Raw genomic sequence first — 12,654 nt, 5'->3', positions numbered from 1 at the left:
TCACGCGCGCACAAGCAAAGATGAACACACCTTGCTCGATGACCGCGGAAACTCGCTGTCAAAACGCTGGAGCGAGGAAGGGCGGCAGCAGCAGCGAGCAAATTGATCTTCGTGGTTCGTCTCACACCAGCGCAACCTAAGCCACGAAGACACAGCGCGCGGCGGACTGTTCCCATCGCAGATGGCTTTCAAGGTACAACAACCCGGGCGAGCACGCGCGGTCACCCGGGCCGCCTGGAGTAGAACCCCCCTCCTCCCTACTCTTCCCTGGAGCCTTGCGCGCGACGGAAGACGGCGCGCTTCCTCCCCACTTTCTTCCCTTGCGTGCTTGAGATTGAGCCGCGATCGCTGGCTCACCCTCTCACGCTTTCACTCGCACATGCCACATACGGCGCGCGCCAACGATCTTATGCCGAACCTCACGACGGCGGCGACGCCGACGGCAGAAATGCACTTCGAGTGTCATATAATTGGTATCGCAATAATAAACTACGTGACCGGGTCTCCTGACTTTATTGTTCCTTGTAAATGTCAGGGGACGCTGCGATTGTCTCATTTAAAGGGTGCCTCGATGTCCTCCTCGGCATCTGAGTGGCGGGCGAGGAGAACATTGAGGCACCCATTTCATTAATTCCTTTCTCAGGGCCGGGGTATTCTAGAGAGGAGTGGGTGGTATCAAAACAAAAAGAAATAATATACATTTTAGCAGCATAGTACAGTTACAACTAGCTGTTAACAAGGGCTTTTTTAAATTCGTTGGCGTTGTCTATTGAAAAGGAAGCCGGACGGTGGTTGCAGTCGCTGCTTGCTGTGGGAATGAAGGAATTGAAATGAGGGTTGGTGCGGCAACATGGCACGTCGGTCTTGTACTGATGATCGTTTCTGGACGAAATCTATAATGTAAGTGGCCTGAAAGGTCTAAACGTCAGTCCTGCCAGCTACGCAACTATGATGACGGACATTCTGTTGAAGGCATTGCGAGCAAACATTGTCATTGGCTATTACCAAAAAGAACGCAGTTCAAAGTCATCACCATCTGCTATCGACGGTTCAGGCCCTATACAACAGCAAGACTCCACGACAGCGACAGCCGATGAGGAGTTGCAAGAACCCTTGACCTATCTTCGCGTGGAAGTTGAAAGCCGAAAAAGAAGTGGAGTTCATGACTTTAAAGGAAAGAAATGCGCTAAATCACCTATAGAGAGAAGAAACTTGCACTCCACGTTACCAACAGCAGCTGTCCTACAATCTTCCTCGAAAGTTAGAGATAAGGACTGTCTCTTCTGTGGATCTTCAAAGCACTCAACTTCAGTTTGTGAAAGCAGTATCAGCCATGAAGAAAAGTTGAAAGAATTGGCTAAAAGGAACTGATGTTATCGATGCACCGTGAGAGGACATCTTGCCAAAGACTGTTATCCAAAAGTGCGCAACAACGCGAGCAAGACACGTCTCCTCAATGTGCGATCCCAAGTGGAAACCTAAGAAGACGGAACAAGAAAGTCCCGTACCACGAACAGTCTTCATACCAGCTCTCGTTCGTACGTGGATGGTGAGGCTTTATTGCAGACATTTCAGGCATGAATCATAGGAAAAAAGCAAAGGGCCTACATTCGTGGAAATGTAGACAGCGGAAGTGAGCGCACGTTTATTCGTGAAGACGTATCCAAGGCACTTGGCTTGAAAGAACTTGGATCTGTTAATTTACCGCTAAATGTTTTTTGACAGACAAACTCGGTTATCATACAACATTGCCTTGTCGAAATAAAACTTCTAAGTCAGTATGACAATCGGGAGTAGCTGGTACAGACCATTGAAGTACCGTTCGTCTGCAAGGATGTTGTTCAAGTGACACTCGAGCATGACTTTGTAAGAACAACTGAAAGTGACGGATACCTTCTTGCAGATAAGCTCTTGTTACCGGGCATGGCTGCTGTTCCTGGTATTGGCCTTTTAATTGCTGCTGACCAGCTCTGGCAATTCGTGTCCGGAGAAATGAAACGATACCACTGCCAGGCGGACTTGGCGGCTCTGGGATCTGCATTTGGCTGGATGTTACAAGGACCACTTTCGTTTAACACCTCTTTGGAAGCAGCACTCAACGCATGCGTATTGCGAGTAAGTGCATCTACCGACTCTATCGACGATATTCTTCGTAGGTTCTGGGAGTGAGCATCGGGATTGTGCCAGTGGACAACACTCCAAATAAGGAACCTAATATGGTGCTAGAAAAATTTTAACACGATATCGCCTTCGTCAACGGTCGCTACCAAGTAGTCCTTCCATGGAAAGAAAGCTGTAGACAACTAGAAGATAACCGATTCCAAGCACGGAAGCGACTGATGTGTCTTGGAAAGAAAATGAAGAACAATCCAGAGTTTGTCGTAGAATATGATACCACCATCAGGATCTATATCAAGACGGGTCACGCTGAGAGAGTACCTAGCCAAATTGATGCGCAACCCTCTAAGCTCTACTACATGCCGCATCACGTTGTTGTGCGAAGCGAGTTGACAACGACTCGAGTAAGAGTAGTTTTTGACGCATCCGCTCACGATCCTGATTCTTCGTCCCTCAATGACCATCTCGAGAAAGGACCTAAGCTACTAGCCGACTTGGTTACTCTTCTCATACGTTTTCGTATGACCCGTATTGCTCTGACGGCTCACATTGAGAAAACTTTTCTCAAGATTAGCGTAAAAATGGAAGACAGATATCCGTTGTGATTACTATGGCTCAAGAATGTACCCTCTAAGAGAAAACACGATACTAAAATAGAGGAATGGCGCATGATGAGGGTGCCTTTTGGAACAGTAGCAAGCCCATTCCTACTCAACGCCACACTTCGCCACCTGAAGGGAGTAAAGGATCAAACAGAAGAAACGGCCAAGTTGCTTGCTGCTTCTTTCTAAGTTGATGACCTTCTTATAGGGGCAGATAGTGAGGACTCAGCCCAAAAAGTATACAGATAATCAAATGCTATATTGGAAGACGCTAGAATGCGACTAAGAAAATGGTCATCAAATTCACGCAACTAGCGCGCGACTCCCCTTTGATCATAGCTGGTGACTTCAACGCGCCGTACGACACCTGGGGCTACCCATATAACACTAACAAGGGGGAGGACCCCTGGTGTGAGGCTATAAACCTAAACTTGATGCTAGTCATGGACCCAGCGTTCCCCACCAGATGCGGAACATCGTCGAGCCGTGACACGACACCAGATCTCACCTTTGTCAGGAGCATTGCAGCGGTCAAGTGGACGAACCTCGGGGTAGTCTTTGGTAGCGACCATTATATCTTGGCCACGCACCTCCAAGTCGAGCAGAAGAGACAGCGCATGTTCCAGTACGCAGACTGGGACAAATTTCGCAAAATTAGGGAAGAGGGAACGGAGAATGAGGACAAGCCTAGCCTCGAACAATGGGTTGTACAGGTTAGACACGACATCAAAGCTACCACCAAAGAGGTTTGTACCGACCTCCCAGTGGCAATGATGGACAGCGCACTCTACACAAAGCCAAGCGAGAATATTCGAGCAAGGAAATTTTATCCAAACTCGTGAAGATGTACCTATCAGTCGCATCGGGCACTACACCACCTTCCCCTGACTACGAAGGCTCCGAGAACCCTGAGCTCGACGCAGAATTCGGGATTGAGGAGATCAGGCAGGCGCTCCACGCCCTCAACGGCAGATCGGCTCCGGGTCCGGACAAGATCACAAACAAAGCTCTACGGAACCTGGACGAGAAGTCTATCGAATACCTAACGGACATCATTAACCAAGTATGGCGCAGTGGTAAAGTCCCGGAAATGTGGAAATCGGCCAACACCATTCTCATCCCCAAGCCAGGCAAGCCGCCCAGCCTCGATAACCTCCGCCCAATTTCGCTCACATCGCGCGTGGGGAAGGTTGCTGATTGGTCTATCCAGGACCCTCTCTGCTATCGACGGTAGTCAGGCTCGTGAACGGGCTTCGGCGAACAGTTTCGTAGACGCAGCGCGCTACGCCGACGGACAGGCCTTCGCTGTAGTTAGCGTAGATCATGAAAGGCAAATAACGAACGCAATCTCGATTCGGACGACGTCCTCTGAGATCGCAGAACAGGCTGCAATAGTGATGGCCTTATTGGACGACAAGAGGACATCAATCTACAGTGACTCGATATCAGCTGTTAGGGCATTTGCCAAAGGAACCATATCCGAGCTGGCCCTAGGGATACTAGGAAGCAAGGGGATCACGCCACGCACATTGATGTGGTTTCCAGCCCACATGGGACAGATGGAGAGTGCCCCGCCGAACCTCATTGAGTCGACACACGGAGCTGCGCGAGGCATCATCAACCGCGTAGCTACCGGGCAGCGTAACGCTGGGGGTACTGACAATCGGGACTCTCCTTCCTCGTACACCGAAATCACTAATCACTTTTACTTGGCTCGGAGGATCTACCCCCTCCCACATTGCAAACTCAACAGACCTCAGGCTTTGACACTAAGCCTTCTACAGACGGGGGCATATCCAAACCCCCTACTTCTTCACAAGATCTACCCCGAAATTCAGACAACAAATGCGTGTGCACTATGCAATGACTTAGCGGATTTACCTCACATGCTCTGGCTATGTCACGCGTTACGCGGCGGTGAAAGCAACACTTCTTCACGTTGGGATGCGGTCCTACACAGTCCCAACCTCGAACACCAGTTATGGGCTGTCCAACGGGCCCGCGACGCGGCGGAGAGGCTCGGCCTCTCTGTCCCGGCGTGGGAGCGGCCCGCTGCGCGCTAGTGCGCGCCCCAAAGTACCTTAATAAAGTTTTTCATCCATCCATCAAATTCTAAACTGCTGAGAGATCTCATTGCCACGGCTGAAGGAGATAACGCCCCATTGGGAGCTGTCAAGATATTGGGACTCTTGTGGGTTCCTCTAATGGACAAGATGGCAGTAGCCGCAAAATCAGCGTTATATTTCTTGGAAAAAGATCAAAAGCCGTGTAAGAGATATGTTCAGGAAGCAGTATCAATGATATTTGACCCGCTCGGAATAATAGCCCCCCATTCAGCATTCAAGCCAAGATATTTTTTCAGGTGTTGTGGCAGACACAAGCAGATTGAGACGCAGATTTGCCTTCGGACCTACTTTACAGTGGCAAAACTGATGCTCAAATCTGCGGCACCTTACTTCTACCACTATCCCACGTTGGGTAAATACTGGGCTGTAAAGTAACTCCATGCAGCTTCATATATTTTGTGATGCTGAGGGCATTCAGAGGGCATCTTGTGCATATTTAAATTCCTTGACCAAGAAAATTGCGCTCATAGCCACCTCATAATGGCGATGTCACGAGTGGCGCCTACGCAGAAAGTGACTTTGCCAAGACTGGGGCTGCTTGGCGCTTGGGTCGGTACAAGGTTAGCGAAATTTCTGAAGACTGCCTTTGAGAAGTGCACGTTAGACACATTCTTTTGGACGGATTGCAAGGTCACACTGCACTGGATAAAAGGTTCTCCGAAGTAATGGAAGCCATTCGTCGAGAATAGGGTGGCAGAAATTCAAGGCTGTTCGAAGAAGAGCCAAGGGGACATGGTTCTGGGACTGATAATCCTGCGATTACCTTACACGTGGAGCTCCGCTGCAGTTTCTCAAGACAAACGTTGGAAAGGACCACCGCGGCTGACAGAAATGGAAGATGCATGGCCCATGCACACCCTTGAGGCAGACTTACATAGTAATGATATAGATTTACCGAAAGCAAAAGTCGTCGTACAAGTTTTACATGTGAGAACATTGTTGCCAAGTTTGGAACTCGAACGTTACTCAAGCCTCACAAGAGTATTACGAATAACAGCGTTGGTATTTCGTTTCATCAAAAGCCGGAAAAATGTATCAGGGTATAACCACAGCTTAAAGCCGAAGATATTTGTAGCGCTGAAAATTACGGGATCAAGGTGGCTCAAGAGGATGACTATTCAGAAGAAATCAATCAGCTTGAGAAGGAACTACAGCTGAATCGCAATTTAGATCTGAAAGTGCGTCATCCTTTTCTCGACAGGAAAGGACGGTTTTGTGTCAGTGGGTGACTTCAGGACTCACAGGAAGCAGAAGTTAAACATCCGATTTTGTTGCCTCCGCTTCATAATCGGACAAAACTTGTCACAGAAGACTGCCATAAGCGTACACTCCACGGTGGCCTGCAAGATACCCTTACCGAGCTTAGAGAGAAATTTTGGGTACCTGCGGAAGACAAACTGTAAAGAAAGTCATCCGAAGATTCAACGCTTGCATCAAGACCGCTTAAAGCCCAACAGTGCACCTGTTGCATCATTACCAAGTGAACGACTGCGCCGATCTGATCCCTTTCAAGCAGTCGGAATCGAATTTGCTGGATCTCTCTACATGAAAGGCAGTACGTAGAAGGGCTACATTGTGTTATTTACTTGTGCGGTCACAAGAGCAGTACACTTTGAATTAACCACCGGACAGTCAGCAGAAAGTTTTCTGCTTACGTTTCGTCAATTTTTATCCCGTCGTGGATTGCCTGACGTATTATACACAGACAACGCGCAGACTTTCAAGAACGCGTCAAAGCAAATTGCCTTCTTGGCAAGAGTATCGTTGAGTGGATAGCTACAAGACTAGTGCTCTCAAAGAAGAATAGAATGAAAGTTTATCGCAGAAAGAGCTGCATGGTGGGGTGGCTTCTGGGAGAGACTGATAAGTACTGTGAAAACCAGCCTCCGGAAAATACTTGGCAAGGCAAAGCTTACGCCAGAAGAATTAACGAGGGTATTGTATGAGGTAGAGGCAGTAGTAAACTCCAGGCCTCTCACTTACTTGTCAACGTCCACCAGCAGATATGGAAATACTTACTCTGGCTCGCTTCTTAACCGCTAAACGACTAACAAGCCTTTCTTACCACAACGCAGATGTCGAAGCTTTAGGGCCAAGCTCTTCTACGGTCACAAGAAAGTGGCTTCATCGTAATCAGTTAGTGGAGCACTTTTGTAGAAGATGGAGGAGAGAATATCTTCTTAGCCTCGCGTTCAGCGCACTATGCCAATGTTCAAGCTTCAAACAATGTGAAAGCTGGTGATCTTGTGCTTCATTACGAAGAAAATGGCCCACGACAACAATGGAATACGGGATGAATCCAAGAAGTACATCGAGGACGTGATCAAAATATCAGAACCTGTTCGGTGAAGCTTCCAAACGGCCCTGTAATACGCCGGCCCGTCCAGTTTCTGTACCCAATTGAACATTCTTCGCTCTAACAGACACTAACTGCGCGCCTTTCCGGGATGCGGAGCATATTGAATATTTACCTTTCTTCGAAGAGCTAGAAAAAAAGAAGCCAACTGCCCGGTACGTGACAGCGCGGACGCACGGAGAACACGAAAAAGAAGAAGAAAAGACAGCGCCCGTCATGGACTGCATTCGATATAATTACTGTAAAGAATGTAAATACAGTTGTGCTTCATCATAGGATGTGAGCATTTATACTATACCCGATATCTAACATTCAGGATTTTACGTCGCCACTGCACAGCTGCACCATTTTTAGCAAGGTCGACCTGGTGAAAATGTACCACCAGATTCCTGTGGACCGCTCAGATATTCCGAAGACCGCCAGTATAACAACATTTGGCCTGTTTGAATATTTGCGCATGCCTTTCGGTCTTTGTAATACGGCCCAGACCTTTCAGCGTTTCCTTGACCACGTATTACGTGGATTGACGTTGTGCTTTGCCTATATTGATATCTTCGTAAAAGCATCACCGCTGAAGCTCATAAGCTCCATCTACGCCAAGTGCTCGCAAGAATAGGCAAGTTTGGTCTTGTCATTAATGGTCCAAAGAGCGTGTTCGAAGTTACGGAGTTGGGTTTTCTCGGCCATCGCGTCAACGCACATGGCATTGGTGCACTCCCGACCCACGTCACAGCCATCCCTGTGTTTGCTCAGCCATCAACCACCAGGCAACTGCGCGAATTTCTTGAGCTTGCCAACTATTACTACTGCTTCATTGCTGGCTGCGCCGGTATACTGCGGCCTCTACACGACCTTATCTCGGGCCTCAAGATAACGATTACTCCCGTGGCCTGGCACGGTACCACTGACCGCGTGTTTGGAATCACGTCGTCCATACCGAATGGGACGCCCCAACATCTGTCATGGTTGACGCATCGGATACCCCTGTCGGCGCAGTCTTGCAGCGGTTCATTGCTGGTGCTTGGCAGCCCATCGCCTTCTTTTCCACGAAGTTCGCGCCTCCTGAGCGCCGTTACAGCATGTAAGGGCCGAGAGCTGCGCGTCCTCTATTTGGCTGTGAAGCACTTTGGACATTTTCTCGAGGGACGCTCCTTCCATGTCATTACCGACCATAAACCACTGACTTCTGCCCTAGCGTCCAGCAGCACCTCCTAAGCTCCCAGCGAAATCAGACATCTCGTCTACATTTCTGAATACACCAGCGACATTCGTCACGTCAGCGGAAAAACCAATGACGTTGCCGACGCACTTTCTCGTCCCGCCATACATGCAACAGGCCGAGGCCGACTGGTCATCTACTTCACGACCATGGCTATCATCCAGAGTGTCGACGCCGAGCTCCAGCTGCCTCGAACGAGCGATACTTCTCTCATGTTTGAAGGCATCTTGCTTCCTCAGTGCGACGTGCCCCTCCTTTATGATACGTTGACCGAACGTCCTTGCCCTTACGTACCTCGTCCATACCACCGGACAATCTTTGATGCCCCCGATTCTTTGGTTCATCCTGGCATTCGCGCAACACAGCGACTCCTCACTTGTCGTTATGTGTGGCTCAGTATAAACGTAGACGTTCGTCGCTGGTCACGCGCGTCCCTCAATGGCCAACAGTCTAAAGTTCATCGCCACCCTGCGACTCTTCTTGGCACATTCCCGTCCCCGCACGCTCGCTTCATCCATGTGCTCGTCGATATTGTTGGCCCGCGTCCTCCCTGCGGGAACCATCCCTACCTGTTAACATGCATTGACTGGTTCACCAGATGGCCTGAAGCGATGCACCTCCTGGACAGAACGGCGTAGTCGATAACCCGAGCACTCATCACACTCTGGATTAGCCGCTGCGGTGTGCCTTCCACCATTATGACTGACCGTGGTCGTCAAGTGCATTAAGCATGGTTTGGCAATATATCTCGGCTATTAGGCGTCAATCACATCAAGACTATCTCTTACCACCCGATATTCAATGAGATCATCGGTCGTTTTCACCTCCAACTGGAGGCTTCACTCATGGCTTCGACTTTCCTTCACCATGGATCGAGCGCCTTCCTTTCGTAATGCTTGGTATCCGCACCGCTCTTCACAGTAACTCTTCCACCAGCGCCACCGAGGTAACGTTTGGCACCACTCTACGAGTCCCTGGTGAATTCTTCGACGACCCACCCACCGTACCTGCTGACGTTTTCGACTACGCCCACCTTATACGTAGCGCTATGCGTACTGTTGTCCCCCCCCTCTCCCTCCTCGACAACGACGTTTTTCCCGGTATGTATACGTCAATCCTGGCCTTGAGAGCGGTACGCGCGTCTTTGTGCGCCACGACGCTGTGATTCCTCCCTTACGGCCCCCGTATGATCCGTCCAGAGTACTCAAGTGTGTACCTAAGCACTTTCAACGGCCGGGAAGATACGGTCTCCGTCGACCGTCTGAAGCCTGCCTACTTGGACTTTGATGCTTTAGCCACTTCTGCTGTCACATTCCCTCCCGACCAGGGTATTCCGACTCACCGCGTGCGTTTCTCACCATCGCCATCCGCGCTTCGCCATTCGTCCAGCTCATGGTTTCCTTGCTTGAAGGGAGGCCCTGTAGCGCACTACTACGCGCCACAATGGTCGGGTCACAAAAGACGACCAGGACACGCCCAGCACGCTGACGGTGCGCGAGCAGTGGAATCGGCAGAATAAGGCTTCCGCCTGATTGTGTGGGCTCGGCTAAAAATATGTTTGTGGACACCAGACACCAGCGTCTCTCTGGTTTTTCTTTAACCACATGTGCACTGCGTACGCCGCGTGGTCGTATATTGTAGCATCTGCAAACGTGGTTGTCGGAGCTGTGCAGTTCGGAAAAGCAGCGGATGAGCATCCGCTGGGAGACCACGGGTTTCATTCCGACAGCAATTATACGGGCGCTCGAGGTACATTCTCGCCGTCGCCTCCATTGTCGTGCTCTCCTAGAGACGTGGACTGTGTTTGACTACCGCAAGCACGCAGACACTAGCGCACACGTACGCAGACACGCGCTTATGCACACATAATAATAATAATAATAATAATAATAATAATAATAATAATAATAATAATTATTATTATTGTTATTATTATTTCATTTATTGAAGCCTTAAAGGCCCGGAGGCATTACATAAGGCGGGGGCAAACAAAGTGTCAGGAACTCTTCTTCACGAAGAGGAAGAAAGGATAGACGAAAAATAGAAAAGGAAACAACTCTCAGGAGGGAACCGAGCAAGCGGTACTATCATCAACATCACTGTAAAAACAGCTACTAAATACAACAAAATAATTACATAAATACTACTAAATACATACTATGCGTGAGAATGAATCACAAAAAATAATTACTTAAAAGGGGTCCAGCAGCAAATGCATTTTTAACAAAACATTCTAAGTGAGGTGGATTTTTAGTTTCTCGCGGAAAGTCGTGCGGTCGGCGGAAGAAACAATACAGTCGGGAAGAGTGTTCGACAGCGCTATTGCATTTGGAAAAAAATAATCCTTCATCGAAGACGTGCGGCACTGAATGTGCGCGATTGGACAGCTGTGGTTGAGGTGGGAATGGAATGGAATGGAAAACTTTATTGACTCTTTTAAGGTTTCAGCGGGTCGAGGCCGAAGTCTTCATTTTTGAAGCTTGGGTCCTCTTCAGCCATGGATGGGCCCCTAGTCCAGGGCTCCACTGAGCCGGGCCGCCTCGCACGCGTGCGCTGTTAGAGCTCTTTGAGCCTCTAGCTCGCGGCTGGTGAGCCAGCTCTCCCATTGCTCCGCACTTGGTGTTTTGTGTTTGTGGAATACCTGGTTTCTTGTACACTCCCATGTAATGTGGTATAATGTTGGTTTAGCTCCACACCACGGACAGGTTGCACTGTACTGCGTGGGGAACATCCTACTTAGTATGTGTAAGTTTGGGAAGGAGCCCGTTTGCAGTCTCCGCCATCCTGCGGCCTCCTCCTTTGTTAATGCTTTATGTGGTGGGGGATAATGATATCTTAGTCCCTGTAGAGGTTTAATAGCTCTGAATAGCTGTTCCCGCAGTTGATCTGTGGCCCCTCTGGGGCGGTTGACCTTCCTGCTCGGCTGGTCCTCCCTCGAGCTAGGCTGTCTGCCCCTTCGTTGCCCCTGATCCCTGCGTGGCTTGGTACCCAGATAATGTTATGTGTGGGTTGTCCCTCAGCGATTGGAACTATGCGGAGGATCTTGAGCGCCGTGTTACTAATTCTGCCTCTTATATAGCTCTGGCACGCCTCTTGTGAATCTGTTAGAATATTGAGGGATATTCCTGTTCTATAACCTTCTTCCGCTGCCAGTGCGACAGCAATTTCCTCTGCCTCGGTTATGTTAGCCACCTCGGGCGTGAGTCCTGTGATTATTTCTCCTTGATTATTTACTACTACCGCTGCCGCGTTGTTTTTGTGTGCTTGTGAGTATAGGGACGCATCGGTATAGACTGTATTGTCCCGATGTCCCATCGTCTTTTCGTAAAACTCTGCCCTAGCCTGTCTCCTAGTCGCATGGAGGTTTGGGTGGGAAGTTATTCTAGATGGGGGTTGTAGTCAAGGGTGCCTGGCTATTGGGTGATAGCAGAAAGAGTTAAGCATGCAGAGACGCGAGATGATACGACATGATTGGGGACTGGGAAGATCGAGTGTGCGTTTTAGTTCAGTTATGCTGGTTTTACTTGAGTAGTTTGACATGATAAAGCGTGCAGCACGATTCTGAATGGCTCCTAAGTCGTAGGTGAGATATGCTTTTGAGGGCTGCCAGGTAGATGATGCGTACTCCAGTTTCGGCCGAACGTATGTCTGATAGGCAAGTTTTTTAATAGCGGGCGATGCAGATTTCAGATTGCGACGCAAAAAAGCATGTGTGCGCGAGGCGTTTGCGCATGTTGTTTCAATGTGTGTAACCCATGATAATGACGATGTAAATTGGACACCTAGATACTTATAGCAGTCTGTTCGTTGTATTTTAGTTGATCACCATTGCAAAGTTCTTATTCGTCGAGGTAACACGGTAACATATTCGCATTCATTGCTACCCAAAACTAGCCTTGACTGGAACCAACTGCCAACTTCAACCGTCAGTATTACTAACCCAGAAAGATTCCGCGAGCAACTGAACAGGTTCTTTTGATGTACTTTTTTCTTTTTCACGTCATTTTTTAGTTCTTTGGTGCATGTACACGTGCATAGCGCAATGACCTATGTGACACCATGTCATTCTATGTACCTTCTGTCAGCATGCCATATTCTTTCACTCATTTCTTTTTTAGTGGTTTTTCGGATTTTGTTAGGTAAAGTGCTTCTTATCAAATTTGTAAGTGTTCTTTCTGTGCCCCTACATTCTACAATGCTGTAAAGCCTTCAGGGTACAATAAATAATATTGC

The 12,654-nt window shown here is 48.8% G+C and overlaps 1 protein-coding gene across 1 annotated transcript in view; it reads left to right on the top strand.

Annotated features, from left to right (window-relative positions):
• The window catches only part of LOC126524324 (glycoprotein-N-acetylgalactosamine 3-beta-galactosyltransferase 1-like), a 46,507-nt gene that overhangs the window by 30,715 nt on the left and 3,138 nt on the right, over window positions 1-12,654 (top strand). The gene's annotated exons all lie outside the window — the stretch shown is intronic.

This window comes from Dermacentor andersoni, chromosome 3 (assembly GCF_023375885.2).
Source record: "Dermacentor andersoni chromosome 3, qqDerAnde1_hic_scaffold, whole genome shotgun sequence".
NCBI lineage: Eukaryota > Metazoa > Arthropoda > Arachnida > Ixodida > Ixodidae > Dermacentor > Dermacentor andersoni.
This window is presented reverse-complemented; position numbering and strand designations above follow the sequence as displayed.